This window comes from Carassius carassius, chromosome 24 (genome assembly GCF_963082965.1).
Source record: "Carassius carassius chromosome 24, fCarCar2.1, whole genome shotgun sequence".
Lineage (NCBI taxonomy): Eukaryota > Metazoa > Chordata > Actinopteri > Cypriniformes > Cyprinidae > Carassius > Carassius carassius.
This window is the reverse complement of record NC_081778.1, coordinates 13,176,178-13,188,929: the sequence shown is the minus strand read 5'-3', so window position 1 is coordinate 13,188,929 and position 12,752 is coordinate 13,176,178. Positions and strand designations below refer to the sequence as shown.

General features: G+C 47.2%; 1 protein-coding gene across 2 annotated transcripts in view; it reads right to left on the bottom strand.

Annotated features, from left to right (window-relative positions):
* The window catches only part of LOC132102859 (FH1/FH2 domain-containing protein 3-like), a 233,467-nt gene that overhangs the window by 185,452 nt on the left and 35,263 nt on the right, over positions 1-12,752 (bottom strand). The window lies entirely within an intron of this gene.

Below are 12,752 nucleotides of genomic sequence, written 5' to 3'. Positions count from 1 at the left end.
GGGAGAGAGAAACTGGACCCACTGGGTGAAGAGAGCCATGTTGTGGTAAAAAAGGGTCAGATAGTGTCTGGACTCCCCTGACCCCTAGAGCAGAGGTGGCTGTGGGGATGACATGTACTGTAGTTCACGGCATCCGTATAAAGAGTGACGGGATGAGGACGGGCACAGACCAAACCCCCATCTCTTCCACAGATTATCAGGCCTGATGAACAGAGGAACTGTCTGTCTCATGAATAACTGAAAGTAAATACAAAATGGAATGATATGCAGCTGCATTTGAGTTGGAGGACCGATGACGATGGATGGATGCTGAACATACATCTTTAGAACAAGTCAACCAACCGCAATCCCGATCAGCAAAGACTCTGTAGTTACATGATTATGGTTATATACATGAGTATGTAGTTACATCGGCATGGGCTGAAGCCTCCATTTACCAGATATGAGATAAACACATGGAGTGGACAAGAAGCAACACAGTAAAGAAATGCAGACACAACAGAAACTCGTGTAGATGGGAGAAAAGATATTTTTCCTCTAGAAGATAAGCTTCCTCAAACCTACAGCGTATAATACTGCAGGTTTGCTTCCCGAAAGCAGGACGGCAACACTGAGACCTGTGAACAAATGCAGCATTGTGTGAGCTATACAATGAAAGTTTGATATTCTGGATGGCAACATGCCACAGAATGAATCTGTAATTGACTACCTACTATACCTTCAGCAGTCTCCAAAATGCTCTTCTACTCATTTAATACATTGTAGTGATATAGCACAAAGCGTATTGTTCAGGCCAGAGTAGACATATATCCGGTACCTCTACAATATCCAGTTCAAAATAATTGGAAACATTCTAGATTGCCTGGCTTGCCTGGGACACAGTTTATTTATTTATTTATTTTTATTTTTTATTTACATTTATATCAAGTTAGTTTTCAGAGTTATTTTCTTTTATTTAAATTAAATAATTATTTGAAAAAATCAATATATCAATACATTTAATTTAATCAGGTGTTTTTTTTTTTAAGTTACTAGAATGAAAATGTATATTTTAAACTGTTGATAAGAACCTATAGAACAGGGGTTTTCAAACTGTTTTCAAACGACCCACTTGTGGGTCACAGAATGGAACAAGGTGGGTGGCACAAAGTCACTGGGCTGCAGCTAAATATGCATTTCAATGACACACACACTCACACGGTTAAGTCTAGGGCTGCACGAATGTGACGAGTGGGGCAGGGCCGAGAGCCATGGGAACGGAGCGAGGCTGGTGGAGTGATATGGAAATGAGTGACACCTGCTCCACTCGCTGGTCTCGCGTCCCACGGGGGAGATCGGAAGGATACAAAAGAGGAGCAACGACAGTGAAGGACGAGAGAGGACCAGGCCTGGCTTTTATTTTATGTTTTGGTTTTTGTGCGCGACAGTCGTCCGCGAGGGGCTGTCGTGCTGTTTTGTCTTTATTTAGTTATTAAAACTTCATTAGATTGTCCGCCGGTTCCCGCCTCCTTCTTCCCGTGATTATGAAGTTTTTATTGTGTTACACTGGTGACGAAGCCTGGCAGAAAGGAGGGACGCGCTGCCAAAGATCCCTCGCCACTGGGGTGAATCCGCAGTGCAATCGAGCAGGGCGAAGGAGGATGCTTGAGGCGGTGGGCTGGAGTGAGTTGCCAGGGGGACGGACAAACTCACTCCAGCCCTCCGTCTCGAACATCCTCGGTGGCAGACTCCTTCGGGAAGGAGGCGGGAACCGGCGGACAATAACAGTGAAGGTCTCAGAGCAATGTCATTAAAAGGTTCAATCGGTCTGCATTATTAAAGATAAAAAAACTTGCTCACTTCAATACACTATATTCTGCATGAGATTGCATACACCAAAAAAAATTCTAATGTTACTAAAACTGTTTCAAGTAGGCCATGTTCATTCATTTCTATCATCCGTTTGAACTCTGCACGGTTTTCGTTTGGGAAACGGTTTGTAAAAAGCATTTCACATGTACAGGGTGAGCAGGGCACAAACACAGGGTTAATTGTAACACTACAAGATTTAAACATTTCCACATAACAAAATGTACGAAAATTTTCAATATTTCCTTGACGTATCTCTGGTTAGAGAAAAAATTGCCAAAATTCATAAATCTTGCTGAATATTTATTTAAACATTGCAAAAATAAATTTCTGCCTGAACTTAATGTCATCCAGTTTTTTTTTTTCTTGTTTTTTTTTGTTTATTTAAAATGAGATACATCTGTTTATTAAAATGTTTTTACCTATTTCACAATTATTTTAATCTCCAAACTGTTTTAGATAGTTCTGCTTGGCTTCTTATACTTTTCTAAAAAAGTGTTTGATTGTGCTCCGTTCTCGCCGACACACACAGAAGGATCATGAATGCATTTTCTGCAACAAAACTCAGCAGCGCAGATTATAGTTCACTGGAGTGACCCTGTTTCACGTTTTTATGGACACTACATATTTTAACGTCTGTAAACAAAAAATTAAAACTTAAATATTCGTAGTGAAATTGTTCAGTTGTACTATAAAATAAAATGGTTATTTTTCTTAAATACTTAATTTGTCATCAAAGTTTTAAGTTTAAGATTAGGCTTAAACTAATGTCAACCGTTGTTTTTTTTTTTTTTTTCTCAAATATTTTGGTGGGTCGTGAAATAGATTACACTTGACTAGGTGGGTCGTGGAATGGAAAAGTTTGGGAACCACTGCCATAGAATACCATTTGAGATAATACCAAATAGAATGATAACAATTCAACAAAGTCAACAATTTTCCTAATTATTTTCCCTGACATTTTTTCAAAGCATTTCAAAGTATGCAATTTTCAAAATATAAAATATGGCCATAGGCCTAGGCCAGTGACACATAAAAATCAACAGACAACATCTGTCAGCGCAAATTTTACTAAAACAACTTGACAACACTTGCAACTTAATCTTTCTGCCATTGAAGCTAATGAGTAACTGGATCTATTTCATAATGAACTTGTGCTTTCCTCGCTGGTAACATTAGCCTTGCTACTAACCAAAACTGTACTCTACAGTGCCCTACATGCTCATTATCAAATTAAACAGCAAGTCTAAGGGTGCTTTCACACTAGCACTTTTGGTGCGCACCCGGGTTCGATTTACGTCACAGTTTAGTTCGTTTGGATGATGTGAACGCTGTCTTCCGTACTCGGATGTGCACCCGCGAACCTTACCCGAGTCTGTTTAAAAACGGTGGTCTGGGGTACGCTTCATGTGAACTCTGGTACGGTTCGCTGCTTATGTGAACGCAATCGTACCAAATCGCGGAAGTGAACTGCTTTTAATGACAAATTATTTGATGAAAATGTGTGTTTGTGTGTGTGTTTCACTCACTTTCCTGATGAGTGTGACTGACGCGCTGCAAGCAGAGAGCTGTACATCTCATTTATGTTCGCCTCCAATGTTCTTTAGAGCATTTTCAGCACATCCGTAAGACAGACGCAAGCACCGTTATGTACCGAAGCTTTATAAACAAAACGAACAGTTCAAAACTTAATACATAAAAGTGCAGAGAGTGTTGTGTATTTGCCGCCTTCTCCTGCGCTGTCGTTACCAAGCAACGGGGTAAACAGCTGCTTGCTTGATGATGCAAGCGATCCACGGTTTCGGACTCAAATATTATAATATGAACACAGTCCAGCGGGGGCAGGGGGAGGGGGGAGCAACCGAACTCGGGTTCGGACCAGGCAAGTGAACCAAGTGTGAAAGCACCCTAAGAATATGCATGAGATACTCCATTTTTTTGCATTTCTGGACCAATACGGAGAAAAGTGCAGGAAAACTGGATTCTGAGGGTGAAGCTGTATGTCTTGGCTTGATACTGTGAGCATTTCTGCATGTGGGTGCCTGCCAAGCAAGTACATGGCTGTGGACGGTCTAGCACATGTGTGTATCATCCTGCACTGCTGTCCACACCATTTCCCAGAGCGCATCTCCGCTGGAGAGAAGATCTGCAGCCGAATGACTCAGTCTTTTTCCACAGCTCACAGCCCAGTGATTTGAGTTACCCAGACAAACGTGCCCAGCTTTGTGAAACATAATAGCCCCTGTAACCTGAGATCTGTTTGGGGCTAAAAGGAGAAAGTGTCTCCAACATCAGGCACGTAACACCAGCAAAAGACACAGACAGCCTCATTAATGCTTATGCAAGACAAATTATCCCAACTTTAGAATTTCACAAGAATGAAAAGACCTTTAACAGCAGCTCTGTTACATGAGACGACTAATAAAACACTGCTGCACATAAACAATAGATGCAGAAAGCTAGTCCAAAAACCAGTCGATAAGTTAGGTATTTGTTCATTTGGCATTAATAATCTGCCATTAAAAATCTGCAACAGAGTTCAATTTAGCAAACGTACCTATTCAAAATTTTGTTACTACAATATCTGTGGGGAATGTCATCATTTAAAGCAGACTCGGGCCTCTGAGATGAGCTAGCACAGCGTTCTTTTCTTTATTTACTCCCAAATGCCCTATAAACCCTGGTCATGGCCCCATGCAGTCTCTCCTGGGTCTGTGGAGTCATGCCAGGCACACTCAAGACAAAAGGGAATAGTTTACAAAAAATAAAAAAAATTGACATCATTTACTTACTTTCTATGGAAACAAAATGTAGCATTTTGAAGACATTTGTCCATGTTTTCTCCATGCAGTTACAATTATTGACTGTAAAGCTTTGAGCTTCAAAAAGGACAAAACAGCAACATGTGGTGAATTTTGTGGTCCATACAACTGAAATCTTGACATACCTGTAGGTCTTCAGTTCATGGCAGAAGTAGCAATGTCCAATTTTTGAATGAATATTTCTAAACTCACCATTGCGGTGAATCAGTTAATGACCTTACCATTATTAGTTATTAGTTTAAGAAAAAAAAAATGTACAGAGATAAAAGAATGTATCATATAGTGATAAAGTCTGTCTGAATGATTTATTCACAATTCACATTGATCTGGTTTGTTTTGGGCATGAAAAACATATTTTTGTTTTAATGCCAGGAAACCTGTTTGAAAACAATTATTTCTGCTGTTCCATTTTGTGCCACTGGTGGTGCTGAAGTTACACATTTTGTCATTTGCTATTTTGTTCACATAAACTTACTCGGTTACTAACGTAACCTCGGTTCTCTCTAGAAGAGGGAACGAGTACTGCGTCTTAGCTAAGACGCTACGGGAAAAGTCTCTTTTCAAGAAATACTGAAGCAAAAAATTATCCTTAATTTTGAATTTTTGTAAAGCGCATTTGCAGCAGTACACAGCCATAGGCGAGACGGCTCGCTCGCTCATTGGCTGCTCTGCAGCAAGTGCACAGCCTATCAAACGCAGGCTGATGCAATATCAGACCAATTAGGACACTTCGCGCCCATCACGTCACTTCCCGCCGAAACGGGTGTGGCCCAACCCTTTAAAAGGAGCTGGAAAAAGGCTGACTCACCTGATTTATTTCATCGCCGAAGCGAACCAGAGTGAATTGTACGCACGGCAGAGAACGCAGTACTCGTTCCCTCTTCTAGAGAGAACCGAGGTTACGTTAGTAACCGAGTACGTTCTCTTACGAGAGTTCTCTCGTACTGCATCTTAGCTAAGATGCTACGGGAACCCAATGTAAAACGCCGTGCGCGCAGGGATCACACACCAATAAACCTGAAGCAACGCCCAGGATTTACAGTGCACAGTCATCCAAGGGACTCACAGAGAGCCCAGGACAGGAGAGGGGGGGATGCCCTCCGTCCCATATCTAGCAGCACCCGTAGATGCGGCAATACAATCATCACACAGTCGAGGTAAGGCCTGACCAATGTGGCGATGCGGGTCTTACGTAATACTGCCCATATAAGAGTCGGCAGCGCATAACGCTCACGAACTCAGAATTCCCATCAGGGCCCTGATTCGGCTATACCGACAGCAGCCTCGCTTGCAAGGCGGGAACCTCCAGGTTATAAAACCTGATAAATGTAGACGGCGAGGCCCAACCTGCCACCATACATATATCCTGCAAGGAGATCCCAGTAGACCACGCCCACGACGAGGCGGCGCCTCTTGTGGAGTGTGCTCTGACGCCCAGTGGGCACTGAAGGCCCTTGGAAGCGTAAGCTAACGCTATGGCGTCAACTATCCTTCTGGATAGAGTCTGTCTCGAAACAGCCATTCCCTTGGAATGTCCATTGAACGAGACAAACAGCTGCTCAGTCTGTCGAAAGCCAGCGGAGCGAGACACATAAGCTCTTAAAACCCTAACAGGGCAAAGAAGACTCGAGTCTCCATCCTCTCCTGACACCGACAGGGCAGACAGGGCAATAACCTGAGCCCGAAACGGCGTGTTGAGGGACTTTTGCACATAACCGTGCCTAGGTTTGAGTATGACCCTTGAGTCATTAGGCCCAAACTCCAAGCACGACTGGCTCACCGAGAGCGCGTGCAGGTCACCCACACGCTTCACTGAAGCAAGAGCCAACAAGAATACCGTCTTGAACGACAGATGCTGGAGGCTAATCGATTGGATGGGCTCAAAAGGGGGACCCTTCATGGCCTCCAAAACCGTCGCGAGGTCCCATATAGGGACTGACGGAGGTCTGGGAGGATTCCAGCCTCCTAGCTCCTCTAAGGAAGCGGATGACCAAATCGTTCCTTCCTATTGACTGACCGAGCGCTGTTTCAGAAAACGCTGCGATGGCCGCCACATAAACTTTGAGCGTGGATGGGGCTCTGCCCTTATCCAACAGCTCTTGCAGGAAGGAGAGAACCTCCGTCACCTCACAACTAAGGGGTGAACATCAGCTGTACACCAGCTGGAGAACACCGACCACTTCGAGGCATACAGCCGTCGCGCCGACTGAGCCCTAGCCTGAGTGATGGTATTTAGTACTCCCACTGAGAGATCAGCGGGTAACCGTTGAGCGCCCACACATGGAGGGACCACAACTCCATGGTTGGTTCTTCCAAAAAGGTGCTACAAGCAGTATTGAACATCTCGTTTCTCTCACCCGTTCTATCACCTGCGGAAGGAGGGAGACGGGAGGGAAAGCATAAAGCGGGCAGCACGGCCATCTCCGTGACAGTGCGCTTTCGTTCTTGGAAAAGAACGCGGGGCAGTGAGCGTTTTCGTGGGACGCAAAGAGGTCCACCTCCGCCCTGCCAAATCTCTCCCACAACAGCCGGACTGTTTGCGGGTGTAGAGACCATTTGCCCCTGGGAATGTTGTTTCTGGACAGCTTATCTGGACCCAGATTCTGTAGCCCAGGCACATGAACTGCCCTCAGCGAGCGCAAGTTGCACTGAGCCCAAACCAGGAGGCGTTCCGTCAGCCTGTACAGGTTTCGGGACCCGAGACCGCCCTGGCGATTTATGTAGGTCACCACAGACATGTTGTCCGAACGGACTAAGACGTGGTGGCCCTTGATTCGGGGACAAAAGCGCGTCAGCGCGTTCTCCACTGCCAGCATTTCCAGACAGTTGATATGTTGGAGCTTTTCCCGTTCTGACCACAGGCCAAAGGACGGTCTGCCCTCGAGCAGCGCTCCCCATCCCGAAGTGGAGGCGTCCGTCGACACCATCTTCACTTTCGAGGAAGTCCCCAGGCTTACACCTGATTGGTACCAGTCGTTTACTGTCCAGGGTTTCAGGGCTGTAACGCAGCCTTGATTGACCTTGAGACGCAGTCGACCAGATACCCACGCTCCGCGCGGTACCCGCGCTTTCAGCCAGAACTGCAGGGGGCGCATGCGGAGCAGGCCCAGCTGCAGAACCGGAGATGCTGGGGCCATGAGACCCAGCATCCTCTGACATTCTCTAAGCGAAACAGTCACGCCGCAGCGGAGAGAACTCGCTGTGGTGACAGCCGCACCGTCATGGAAAGTGAGTCCAGAGCTAAACCCAAAAACAGTACCGTCTGACTGGGGTTCAGCGAACTCTTCGCCCAGTTGACACTGAGACCGAGTCTCTCGAGGTGATCGAGTAAAACGGTCCTGTGCTCCACGAGCTCCGCTCGTGATTGAGCCAGTTTTAGCCAGTCATCCAAATAGTTCAGCACTCGCATGCCTCTGAGTCTGAGAGGAGCGAGCGCTGCGTCCATGCACCTCGTAAACGTACGAGGAGCTACGGACAAGCCGAACGGCAGGACTGTAAACTGGTATGCCTGGCCCTCGAAGGCGAATCTCAAATATCGCCTGTGATTTGACGCTATCTGTATTTGAAAATACGCGTCCTTCAGATCTATTGACATGAACCAGTCTCCTCTGCGAATATGCGCGAGGAGCTTCCTGGTCCTAAGCATTCTGAAACTGCGTTTCACCAATGCCTTGTTCAGCTGTCTTAGATCCAGTATGGGCCTGAGACCCCCGTCTCCCTTGGGCACCATAAAGTATCTGCTGTACAGCCCCCCCTCGCTTTGAACTTGAGACACAGGCTCTACAGCCTCTTTGCTCAACAGTTTTGATATTTCGGCCCGAAGTAGGTGTGCTACTTCTGTTTTGACCGTGGTTTCGACGCGCGCTAAAAAGCGCGGAGGGCGTCGAGAAAACTGTAGCGAGTAGCCTCTCTTTATAATGCCTAGCACCCAATCCGAAACCCCTGTAAGCGCTTACCATGCATCTGCATGAATGGCTAAGGGCTGAATGCGAAGCGCGCTCTGTTGCCTGGGCAACGGCGGCGCTTCTGTGTGCTGTAACATGGGCGTCACGCCTGTGGCATTTGAGGCGGGGAGCGCGCTGATCACAGTGGGCAGATCGCTCCTCCTCGACCCCGTCCCGGCGCTTAACCGATCGAGGGAGGGCTGAGCGGGTCCCATGGGACTCGTGATGTCTGCGAGTAACTGTGGGCTGCAAATGTGCACATTTACTGCTTTTGACTCGCTGTCTGCCTGGGCAGAGCGTACGCGCATGGGTTTCGTTTTTACAGAAACCACATGCCGTGTGTGACATAGTGTTTGTGGGCACTGAGGAGTGGGCACGTTTACTATGTGGTGCGCGTGACCGATCTGAGTCGATCTTACAGGCGCGAGCCCTGTGTGCAGGGCTGTACTTACATGTGGAGATGGGCACTGAGGAGTGGGCATCGTCACTACATTTATAGCACCATCGGCCGTGGCCGGAACACCAGAAATAACACTCTTTTCGGGAAATATCTGGGTAGCCGTGATAACGGATTTTGTGTGCAGGCAAGCGGGCACTCGTGCAGGCTTGCGCATTGCAGAAGACGCTGAGACAGTCACAATTCTTGGAACTGCAACAGCGGCGCGTTTGGGTGAGAGCTCGGCCGCAGCGGAACTCGTACACCGGCGTTTTCCTAGCAGAGCTAGGATGTTTTCGGCGCTTCTGGCTTCACCGTAATCCTCTGCCGCGGCTCCCGTGGCGCGTGGCGACGGCTGGAAGAGCGAGAACGGGGTCCCGAGCTGCGTTGCTGACGCTGTCGCGATGACGCAGCTGGAGGCGGTGGGCGTGACTGAGAGCTCTGTGGGGCCGGTCTAGCGCGGCTAGCTGCCGAACCGGAGCGCTTTGGCAAGAAGTGCTTGAACGCCTGTGACGCTTTCTGGTCCTCGGCAAATCTCTCCACAAACTCGTTGACAGATGATCCGAAGAGGCCAGCAGGAGTCAGCGGCGCGTCGAGGAACGCAGCACGCTCAGACTCCGCGATGTCAGTAAGCGTCAGCCACAAATGCCTCTCAGCCACCGTAGCGGAAGCCATAACCCTGTGCAGCGGACTTAGTAGCGCGGAGGGAGAGATCCGAAGCACTCGGGCGGGCAAAGGTGCGCTGCCATAGCCTGTTCCACCGGCGGAAGTGACAGGTAGCCTCTGTTTTTAGCATCGTCCAGTGTGGAGAATGCTGGTAAAACAGATGAACGAACTCTCGCCGAGAATGGAGCATTCCAAGCTTTCGCCACTTCTTTGTGAAGCTCAGGAAGAAAGGGGGCGTGCTTTGAGCTGGGAGAAAAACGCTCATCCGGGAGAAAGCTACCATCCAGCCGGGAACGAGAAGGGGGCGCTGGTGCAGACCACTCGAGGCCGAGGCTCGCCGCGGCCAGCGTGAGCACTCGCCTCAGCTCTTTATCGATATCCGCTCGTCTGCTGGGCCTCTGAGCAGGAGGCGCGAGATCCACGGAGCTCGCCCAACCCTCACTGCCCGAAGCAAGCAGAGAGCACGTGTCCTCTTCCTCCGACGCGGCCCTGAGATCCACTTCCTCGAATGACGCGGCGGCAGACAGCGGACGCTGACCATCGGGAAGCGATGCAGGGGAGGCCGGTGAAGCAGAGGGAACCGGCGAGCTCGGCAGAGCTGGAGGCGGTTCCGGTAGACGCTGCGAGCGGCGCTTTTTACGGCGCTGCGGCGCAGCGGATCATGCAGGCTTCGAGAAGAATGCCCGGCGATTCCTCAGAGTCACCATAGGCATTAGCTCGCAGTGAGGGCAGCCGCCGTCAGCGAGCGCGAGCGCTGCATGGTCCTCACCCAGGCAGGAGACGCAGATGACGTGACGATCTCCTTCGCTGAGCGGGGCTCTGCACGAACCGCACGAGGGCATCTCTAAAAAGACGCAGCTCTTTTATGAGTGTGCGTCACAGGGCGAACACACACAAGGATATATATATAAAGGATATAGGCGCCGGACAGCACAGCAGGAACGGCAGTGGAAGAATGGCTCTTCAGAATGGCTCGTCCCGCTGAGATGCTTCTCAGACGGCGCTTGCTTCCTCCGTGATCCAGCGATGCATGAGCTTCGCTGAAGAGATGAAAAATCAGGTGAGTCAGCCTTTTCGAGCTCCTTTTATAGGGTTGGGCCACACCCGTTTCGGCGGGAAGTGGCGTGATGGGCGCGAAGTGTCCTAATTGGTCTGATATTGCATCAGCCTGCGCTCGATAGGCTGTGCACTTGCTGCAGAGCAGCCAATGAGCGAGCAAGCCATCTCGCCTATGGCTGTGTACTGCTGCAAATGCACTTTACAAAAATTCAAAATTAAGGATAATTTTTTGCTTCAGTATTTCGTGAAAAGAGACTTTTCCCGTAGCGTCTTAGCTAAGACGCAGTACGAGAGAACTCTCGTAAGAGAACTGTGTTTAGCTGGAAGCATCCAAAATATATAAAAAACCGCTGAAGTACTATCACCAGTCAATCTATTCATAAGACTCTCTAAAAACAGAGATCAAGAATGGCACCTCACTGTTTCCACACTTTCAACCACAGCTCCTCTGCTTGCCATTTACTTCAGCAAATTTAAAAATAAAATCCAGCAGCCCAGCTGAGCAGCCTCCTACCCCTCTATCCATGTAATCTGCATAAATAGTTGTGTTCCCATTAAAAGAACTAGGTGTTTCTCCAGTGCCAGAGGCTTTACCGAGCTCAACGACAGCTCCTCCGGCACATTGCCCAGAAAAAAACAAACAAAAAAAAACAAGTTCAATAAAAATATAGATGACAGGGAAAGAGAACAGAGAGAGAATAGTAGGTAATAGGGAGTAAAAGTGAGCCAGTGATGTGAGAGTTTTGAGTCATCTGTCAGAATTTGTACTTTTTTATGTCTTGTAGACATTGTAGTATTGTTTATATACTACTATAGTATATAATGGTTTGATTTCAGTTTAAGTAATTATGTGCTTCTCCCATTTTTATTATTATTAATTGTTTTTATTCCAGTTTTAGTCATTTTACTTTAGACAATTTTCACTCAGAAATTGCTAGTTAATTTCACAAATAATTACAAAGAAAGAGCAAGTAACATTAAATTAAACATGGAATTTTAAAGTAAAAACGTTGCAACATTATAGGGGAAGAAAGGGGATTTAAGTTATTTTTTTTAATGTGGAATGGTTGTTGGTGCCAGACGGGCTGGTCCGAGTATTTCAAAAACTGCTGATCTACAGGGATTTTCACACATAATCATCACTAGGGTTTACAGAGAATGGTCCTAAAATGAGAAAATATCCAGTGAGTGGCAGTTGTGTGGACGAAAATGCCTTGTTGATGTCAGAGATCAGAGGAGAATGGGCAGACTGGTTAGAGATAATAGAAAGGTAACAGTAACTCAAATAACCACTCGTTACAACCAAGGTATGCAGAATACCATCTCTGAATGCATAACATGTCGAACCCTGAAGCAGATGGGCTACAACAGCAGAAGACCACACTGGGTGCCGCTCCTGTTAGCTAAGAACAGGAAACGGAGGCTACAATTTACACGGGCTCACCAAAATTGGACAATAGAAGATTGGAAAAATTTTGCTTGGTCTGATGAGTCTCAATTTCTACTATGACATTCAGATGGTAGGGTCAGAATTTTGCGTAAAGAACATGAAAGCATGGATCCATCCTGCCTTCCTCAACGGTTCAGGCTGCCGATGGTGGTGTATTGGTCTGGGGGATATTTTCTTGTCACACTTGGGGCCCCTTAGTACGAATTGAGCATAGTTTAAATGCCACAGCCTACCTGAGTATTGTTGCTGACCATGTCCATCGCTTTATAATCCACCATGTCACAAAGCTCAAATCATCTTAGACTGGTTTCTTGAGCAGGACAATAAATTCACTTTTCTCAAATGGCCTCTGCAGTCACCAGATCTCAATCCAATAGAGCAGTTTTGGGATGTGATAAAATGGGAGATTTGCTTCATGGATATGCAGTCGACAAATCTGTAGTAACTGCGTGATGCTATCATGTCAATATGGACCAAAATCTCTGAGTAATGTTTCCAACACCTTGTTGAAGCTATGCCATGAAGAA